The sequence below is a fragment of the Numida meleagris genome, chromosome Z (genome assembly GCF_002078875.1).
Source record: "Numida meleagris isolate 19003 breed g44 Domestic line chromosome Z, NumMel1.0, whole genome shotgun sequence".
Lineage (NCBI taxonomy): Eukaryota > Metazoa > Chordata > Aves > Galliformes > Numididae > Numida > Numida meleagris.
The window spans coordinates 71,519,173-71,527,909 of NC_034438.1; the positions used below are offsets into that span (position 1 = coordinate 71,519,173).

General features: G+C 49.9%; 1 protein-coding gene across 4 annotated transcripts in view; it reads left to right on the forward strand.

The window, feature by feature from the left end:
* The window catches only part of SEMA6A (semaphorin 6A), a 113,861-nt gene continuing 112,170 nt past the window's right edge, over window positions 7,047-8,737 (forward strand). For all 4 annotated transcript variants that reach the window (XM_021380551.1, XM_021380554.1, XM_021380555.1 and 1 more), the window contains exon 1: window positions 7,047-7,595. The gene's annotated coding sequence lies outside the window, so the exon portion shown is untranslated. The remainder of the gene's footprint in view (window positions 7,596-8,737) is intronic.

Here is an 8,737-nt window from a genome sequence, read left to right on the forward strand (position 1 = left end):
AGAAAGAGAGCCCTCTCTGTGCCAGTTAGGTGAACTATTGCTAGAACTATCATCATCTCAGCTTTGGTCTTAAAAAAAGGATTGTGGAGAAACAGATAAAGGAAAATATCAATTTCAGCTCTTTTTCTTGAATAACAATGTTGTGAGACAAGGCATGATAAGAAAATCACTGACAAGACCCCTGTCAGTTCCCCAGCACATCCCATTAAAGCCACACTGAGTCACAAAGGACAGCTTGCTCTGCATTCACCAGTGAAGAAGAATTGCTTTTCGCAGCTCCCCGCGAGACATGAAGGATGCTGAGTTGTGCTGGGGAGAGGCACGTTCCCCTGAGCCCTCCGCATTTGCCCTGCTCACAGCTTTGAGCCAAGAGGAGCCCAGCTGCAGGCATCCCACCCAGGATGGCTCTGGGTCTCCCTGCTGCCTGTTCAGCCCAATCCACTCCCCAGCCCACGTGCTGGAGCACTGTTATTTCTTGGCTACCCCCATGTCCCTTTTCCTAGTAAAAATTAGGTCCAAACAGAACACTGGACTGTGTGAAGAGGTGATCAACACCGATTAAAATTGCTTTGCCAAAGGCAGGACATGCTATTTTCTTCCCAAATACTTTGTCTTGTCTTTCAACAGATTCTTCAGTCTCTCTTCTGTGTCATAGCAGGCCGTAATGCACCCGATATTAATTTCTCCTTTAGAATGTAAAAATATTCATATACTTTGATTTAAAAGCAAGTGTAAACATAGAGTAATTCAACCTCTCGTTTACTGTTGTTTTAGTTCATTGATCTCACAAAGCACAAAACCTGACTAAAGGATCATTTTCCATCAGCTGCTCATTTGTCAATGTTTAACCAACCCCATTTTTTCTACATTCCTTTAAGGCATCTCGCTAACCTCGTTCTTCCCTTCTTCTTTAGTCCCCTTTCTTCTTTTCTCTTCCCTTCATTACTTCTCTCTGATCTCCCTCCCTCTCCCCCACTGCACACCCTGATTCACCAATTTTCTCAGCCAGAGCCTTTTCCTCATCTCTTCCATTTTGTCCTGGCTGCTCTTTTTCTCCTCGTCCTCTTCCTTCCTCCATCAGTGGCAGACCCTTTCTTCTTCCCACTGCCATCAATCTGAGGGTTAAAAAAAAAAAAAGAAGTCAGCTGGATGAGATTTAATGTTATGAATTAAAGTGTGTGTGTTGGGGAGGAGGCTGGAATAAAGCCCCTTTCTTTCAGCTACTGAAACCATTATAGGTTTCTCTTTGGTAATATTGTATTGCCTGGCAATTCCACTTACTGAGTGCTCCTGAGGGCTCAGTTCAGTTGAAAGGACACTGAAAGCGATGATTTTGACTTATTAAACTAACCACTTCTTATTATTTTAAATTGGATTTGCTTTCAGTCTGATCCTCTAGATGTATTTAAAACGTTTTTACTTTAATATTGACTTATTCCGGTGCTGTCTTTTCACTCGTGGTAATTTTTCACTTTCCTTAGTTCCCCCTCCTAGATCTGAAATGTTCATTGTTGCACTGGAAGCCACGGCAGTCGTTCAGTTTGCACCACGTTCACCCACTGTAAGAACACAGGCAAAGCCGAAGTAAATCTCTTTTACTGACCATTTTCCTTAAGCTCTTGAACAAAAGCCTGATTCTATGGAGTCCTGATGAGAACAGACGATTTACCCCAGGAAAACGGTATGAATTTGGCTTAACTTTCCAATCAAAACTCATTTTGCATGTTTTCAGGGAGTCCCTCTCCGCCTCTTTCCTTGCCCTGCAGACAGCTCAGTAGTTACAGTCCAATCTCAATCTTAATAAAGAGAAACAGCAGCTGAGAAATGTAGTTTGCTCTGTTTGGTTTCTCACTGCACTCAGAACAGATGCAATGTCTAAGTACAACAGTGGAAAAGCTGGAGTATAAGAAGGCATTTATGAAAAAGGGAATCAAATAAAGAGAGCACAAAACTTTGAACTAAACCACCATCAAGTGAGATGCATGCCACTTTTTCCTATAACGAAACCCATGGGAAAGGTACACTGGAAAGCCTTTTAAGATGCTCCCTTGACAGTTTCTGATTAATTAATTTTCCTCTCAGAAATTCTAACTAGAAGGGGCTGGTGTGAGATCACAGAATCACAGAATGAATGGCTTGGGTTGGAAGGGACCTTAGAGCCCATCCTGTTCCCTGGGCAGGGTTGCCACCCACTATCGTCCTATCACTATTAGGCTTGGACACGGTACTCCAGTTGGGGCCTCCTTCTCCCTGCTGCCACCCCTCTGTTGATGCAGCCTGAGGAACCGTTGGCCTTTGGAGCTGCAAGAGCACACTGCTGGCTCATGTCCAGCCTTCCATCCATCAGGTCCCCCAGTCATCCACCAGGACTCCCACATCATCCACAGATCCTCCACGTCCATCGCGTGAAGAAAGTAAGCTTCCCATTATGGAAAAATCTGGTAAAGTTCAATAGCAATTAGTTTTTCTGGCTATGGAATTCAATAGATCAGTTATATTCATGTTAAGAAGCACTATAGGGTAGTTAAAAATTATCCTACAGTCTTTTCCCAGTGAGATTTGACAAAACAGATTGTAAGCAGGTGGAATTGATATGGATGCACTGACATTAATAGGATTATGTTAATTTACACCACGGGAGGATCTGACCTATATGTGTTAGAAGTGATTTGATAGTGAATCTATGCAAGTTCCCATTTGTTTTATGTTAAATTCTACACCACTTTCCCATACGGATCTTCTAGGCTCAGTTGTTTTGTTTTTTAATAAGGAATGGCTCCATCAGATGGGCCACTACCCATTATACTCTCTTCTTATTTCATGATCATGTAACAGTCTGTTCTGGGAGCTAGATGGCACAGTGACATGTGAACGTTGCTCTAGGTAAAAAAAATGATTTTCTGTTGATTTTCCTGGCACAGTATAGCAGGGACTAACCAGTGCAGCCTCCTGCATAAACCATTTGGTCTACAACTTGGTTCACTCTCCAAAATTCTCCATAGTTGTAAGCACTACCCTGCACAGAACTGGCACAGAAAGACACTCTTCAGTGGATTTCTAGTGAATACTCTGGACCACTTCTATGAATTTCACATAGTTTGGGTGCCTCTACTGCATATAACCCACGTCAGCCAATGGTCATCTGAGTATCTATGCTTTTTTGGAAAGATGTGTGAACAGATTAAGAAAAGTAAATCCATGCACCCCATCTGACAATACAAAAATCAGTTATTTTTGTAAGGAGCTTGGTTACAGAATGATTTTCGCAGGGATTCGCAAATCATTAAAAATCATACCCACAGAATAAACTCATGGCCTACCTGGTCTTAATCTAATCTCGTTTTATTTGTTAACAATGGTCTGGAAAATGTTTTAATCCTAAACTACGTTCCCATCCCTGCAGGAGCTGCTTGGGAAAAAGAGCCATTGTCCTCTTATGTTAAGAGACCAAGGAACAGGCCCATGCTGTTTTTCTTTAACTGCAAGCCCAAGAACAGCTCTGTGCAGACTAAAATACTGCCCACTTTCAACCACATTTTCAGAGTACAGTTGAGCTTGGTGAATTCCTCTGAAGCGATTAAAATAAAGATCTTTTCTCCGCGTAGGAGAAATTACTTTGCCAGGCTCTCAATAACGTTGCCTCTACAAAAATCATATTTACAGTCTGATGAGCTTTCGTTGTTGCTGTGAGATTAAAGAAGTCAGCGCTTCTATATATTAAGATATATCTGCACTCAGCATTTTATTTTTATTTCTGGTAAGGTACAACCCCATGGCAAAGGCATTTCCTATGTTGCTGGGAGAGGGAAAAAGGAGTCCTTCCTCGCACTGCATGCTTCAAGTGCCTCCTGCACATCAAAGCCATCTCCTACCTTCTTTGGGGCCTCTCATGTTTCTCAGGCTATGTCAAAATCCTCTGCTTCACCACTCTCATGGGTTGTTTCTTGCCAGTGCAAAACTCTGCTGTACTTTGAACCTCTGAAATAGAGGCAAGAAGGAAATACATTGAACCTCATCATAACAACTAATGCAGAAAGTGGAGAACGTGACACGAGAAGACGGGATGCGTTCAACAACTGCAACGCATCCCTGCATCACTGCGATACACCAGCTCTTCAGAGCTTCCACAGAACTGGTAGAGTAGAAAATGTGTACATATTCAGCATGGGGCTCACACACTGCCTGGAATCAAACTTCACACAAGCCAGCTAGACGAGGCAGCTGCCTGCAGCCAAAGTGACTCAAGTGCCCTTCCCCAACACAGGCCAGGCGTCCGACCAACATCAAGTCAACGTATTTTGCATGTGATTAGGAAGCAAGGGCAGAGGTAATATTTTCATGTCATCTCAAGTTAAATCTTTGGTGGAGATCCTGTCCAAAGAGGAGCTGGAGTGGGTGGAAAAACTCTTGTCGCTTGTGCAAATTTTTCAGATAATGCACAGCCCCGTGGAGACCTCACCAAGAATCCCTTACCAGATGGAGACTGGAAAACCCACCGATGCAGCTGCCAAAGAGCAGCCACTGAAAAAATATGTTTCCATCAATAAGGGTAATAATTCCCTTCCTCAGGCCAGTGTGAGTAGCCCGCAGTTGTTAACTAGTCTAGGCAAAAACAGATAAGGTTGTGTTGTGCTTTCAGAAAATCTGACAGCATGGAGAATTGAGACTGTTCCATAAATACAGCCCAATATGACTTGGTGGGAGAGAAAACATGAGGGGAATAGTTTACCAGACTGGGTACAGAGAGAGAAGGGGGATGAGGAGTCAGGTAAAAGAAAATAGGGTTGTTTTTTTAAGCCATGAACACACATCTGATTTTGCAGAGTTATTCCAGTAAGTTAAGAGCAGGAGCAGTAGGGGAATAAGGGACAGGAGAGCTGACTAAAGCTCTGGCAGAAGGATAAGTGAGAACGGTTGCAGTGTGTGTTTTAAATGACGAAATAAATCAGCGCAGGCTTGGAAATCAAATACGGGGAAAGAAAGTAGATGAATGGAAAACACTTTTGTAAAGGAACCTCAACAGAAACTTCTCACAACCGGTGCCATAGCTCATACCGAGGTATGGAACACCGGATTTTTCAGTGATTTCTGCTTCTTGCATAAACTAAAAATCTGGTACGTATTTTTCAAAACCCTAAATGTAGGGGAAAAAATGTTCTCTGTCAGAGAGCCTTTCTGATTAATGAAGAAATCCAAGTGTAAAATGAACTGCTCGGTACTGCAGAAGCACTTGTGAAGTACGTGAAGCACACAACAAGGGCTCGGTCTTAGATCTGCTTACAATTCAAACCACAGCAAAGTCAGTGGAAGTCCTGAGCACCTCAAAATGTATGCAGCCATTGAGGATAACGTAATGATTGACTGACTGGTACTGCTGAATGGATACTTCCCACAAATCCAGACTGCGTTGTCTCTGTTCTCATTTCCTGACACAGTGAGATGTAGTATGAGATGATCCGGAGCCTCCATTGGGAAGAAAAAGGGTTAGGGGTCTTGGCAAACCAAGGCCCATCCAGTCTGGTTTATCCTCCTGACACATGGTTGGGTACCCAGATATTATTTGTACTAGTCCAATTTCTCTAATTGCTTTCAGATCTAGCGTAAGTTTGTTTAACTAAAATTTATCTGTTCCCAGTAATTACTCTCTTCAGTGCAGAACCCTCTTCTGTTTCATATTTTCAGGGCAAGGAAGAAAATATATATGAAATCTTAGTTCCTTTGGTTAGAAAATCATCCTAAGTATACATTCAATATAAACTGACTGAAAGAAGAAACTTTTCCTCAATACAGATGGATGTTTTCCCTTGTAATCTAACAACTAGAAATTGAATGAATGTGTGTAATTTTAGATCCCAAGTCAAACGCTGAACCAAAACCAACCTCTCAGGGTCCTTTCATTATCTGAAAATAAAAGGCAAGGAAAACAGCTGCCATAAGCAAGGAATTATTTTCATTTTAATGACACACTTTGTGGCCTGACAGTAAATCCCCTTGCTCTATCTGTCATTTCACTTATCTGGTTTGGAGAAAAATAAATAAATAAGTAACTTTAAAAAAAAAAAAAAAAGTATAAACCATGTTAAAGCCATTGCACTTGCAAGCGACTCCTGCGGGGAGCAGATACCTCCACGCGGAAGCACCAGACGCTCTCCTCGCAGCCTCGCTCCAATGAGACCGACAGGGTGGAAAACGCTGCTAATCCCACGCCACGGCCAAGGAACGGCTCTCCGCCCGAGCCCCGAGCCCCGAGCCCGCACAGGTCAGCGCCAGGGGCCGGAGGGCCGGACCCACGGCAGCGCGTGGCAGTCGGAAGGGGCCGGCGAGTGGCTGCACCTGGCCGGAGCGCGGGGATGACCGCGGGCGGCTGCGGGAGCGCGGCCCCGGGTCCGGGGATTAACATTTTATCGCCGCTCGCTCCTGCCCCTCGCTGGATCGGCTCCGAGACGGGGATTATCGCAGCGAGCGGCCGCCGGGGCGGGATTTGGGTGGGGGAACGGTGGAAAGGAAGAGAAGAAGACGGCCGAGATCGGTGCCAGCGGCAGCTGCGGCCGCGGTCCCCGCGGGCACGAGGGGGATGTGCCGCTGCCCGCCGCCACCGCACGCTGCCGAGCTTTCCGTCGGACAGCACCGGGCGGCTCCGCGCGCCCCTGCCGCCGCTCCCGGAACCCCTCGCGGAGACGCAAGTCCCTCGGGCGGCCCGACCCGGGACCGAGCCCCCGTCTCCAGGCCGAGATGCTCCGGTCGCCCGTAGGCATCCCTCGGCGGCGGCGGCGGGAAGCGCACGCGCGGACGCCGAGCGATCGGAGGCGGCGGGGACCGACGGTGCCCACGGGGACATCGCTCCCGCGAGGCACAGCTCGGCAGCCGGCCCTCCGGCGGCACCGCCCGCGGCACGGCACGGCTCGGCTCGGCACGGCGGGGCGGGAGGGCTGGGCACGTGCCCGCGGGGCGGGGCGGGGCGGGGCACGGCCGCCCGGCGCGATCCAGTCCGGGCTTTGTCTCCGCCTCCGGCGGCGGAGCCGCGTCCCAGGGGCTGGGAGTGGGAGCCGGGCGGAGGCAGGGCAGCGGCGGCGGGCGAGCGGCTTCCAGTCCAATGCCCGGCAGCCTGGGGCGAGCAGCTACTGCGCCTTCTTGCCGCGGCACGGCGAGCGCCGCCAGCCTCGGAGTTTTCCTGGAGCAGCCTTCGCACCGGGAACACTTTTGGTAGAAGGGGAGCAGGACGAGACCCCGAAATGACTTACCTCCCGAGGCACGGCTGAAGGGGACTTACTGGAGTGGAATCGTAGTGGAATTTGGGTTTGGAGAGGAGTTGCGAACGCTTTTTTTCTTTTTCTTTTTTTTTTAATCATTTTTTTTTTCACTCCCGTTCCCTGTTTTCGCCCGTCATTGGAAATGAACAAATTGCATTTTCAATTCAGAAAGTAGAAATATTAAATATTCCATCCCCTGGGAAGCACATATGTAGTAATGACAAAGGATTGCAAAGGAGAGAGTGGCTCCAGTTTCCCAGAGAGATCCCCTTAAATGGATTACTAAATGGGACACACCACCAGCTAGTTCTGTCCTCTAGCTGCCCAGATAGATGCACCGAAAAGGTACAGTACTCCCCGTCCGTATCCGACGTTTTGGGTTGCGTGGACAGAAGGCTCCCGCCTTCCGCCCGGCCGGTCGAGAGCGGCGGGGACGGCGGGCGGCGGCTGCGGCTGCCTCGGTAGCGCCGATGGCAGGAGGCGAGGAGCCGCCCGCAAGTGCACGCGTTGCGCTGGCCGTTGCCACTTTCCAGGCATCTCTCGGCTTCGCCTTTCTTTTCCTTTTTCCTCTTTTGCTCCTCTCGACCCGAGGCTCCGGAACGCGCCGGCGCTCCCCGGCCCACCGGCACCATTTGCATGCACGGTGTTCGGGCTCCCGTCCGCCTGCTCCGGCTCGCAGCCCCGCGCCCTGCCCGCAGAGAGTCTGCTGCTGGGGGTTTCTCGCCGGGCCGGCTCCGCACCGCCCGCGGTCACCGCGCGGGGCTGGGAGCTGCTGGGGTCTTTGTTACAGGCACGGTGCGGGAGCTCCGTGCAGAGGCGTAACCCACGGTTTCCGCTCTCCAGTGCGGGATTGTGGTGGTGTCTTCTGGTTTCGTGGGCTTGGTGCTGTGCTTTGGGGTTTGGATTTTTGTTTGTTGGCGTTTAGTTTTTTTAATTTCCAAGGCTGGCAGAAGGGGCCGGCAACCGAGGAAACTTCGGTTTCCCCGGGTGCTAGCAGCGGCTTTGTTCGCGAGTGTGAACTGAGGCCGCGGGCTCCCCTCCCCGCCGCACCCCCCTCCGTCCCCGCGCCCCGTCCCCGCAGAGGGGCTGCGGGCTGCCCGGCTGCCGCGGCGGGGAGAAGGGAGGCTCCCGGGCAGGGCCCTTCCCCGCCCCCTTCCCGGCAGGGCGAGGGCTCTGCCCGCCGCTCCTTCGTTCGCTCTCCTCCCCGGGGAACGGCGGAGAAAGTTTTTCTAAGGGGGAAGAGAAGGGCAAGCCGGCACGAAGGAGCTGTCGCAGCCCCTCTCGGAGCTGGCCCGGCGTGAGTTCGGGGAGCCCCGGGCAGGCGGCTCCGAGCGGCCGGCAGCGGGCAGCTTCGTGCCGCTGTTGAAGGGAAAAAAGCTCGGCTCCCCCCCGGCCCCGTCCGTGTAGGAGCTGCGGGCGACTAGGAACCCGCCGGCCCTCCCCCGGCGCTGCCTCTACGCGAGGCGGGGAGGGAAGGGGCTCGGATG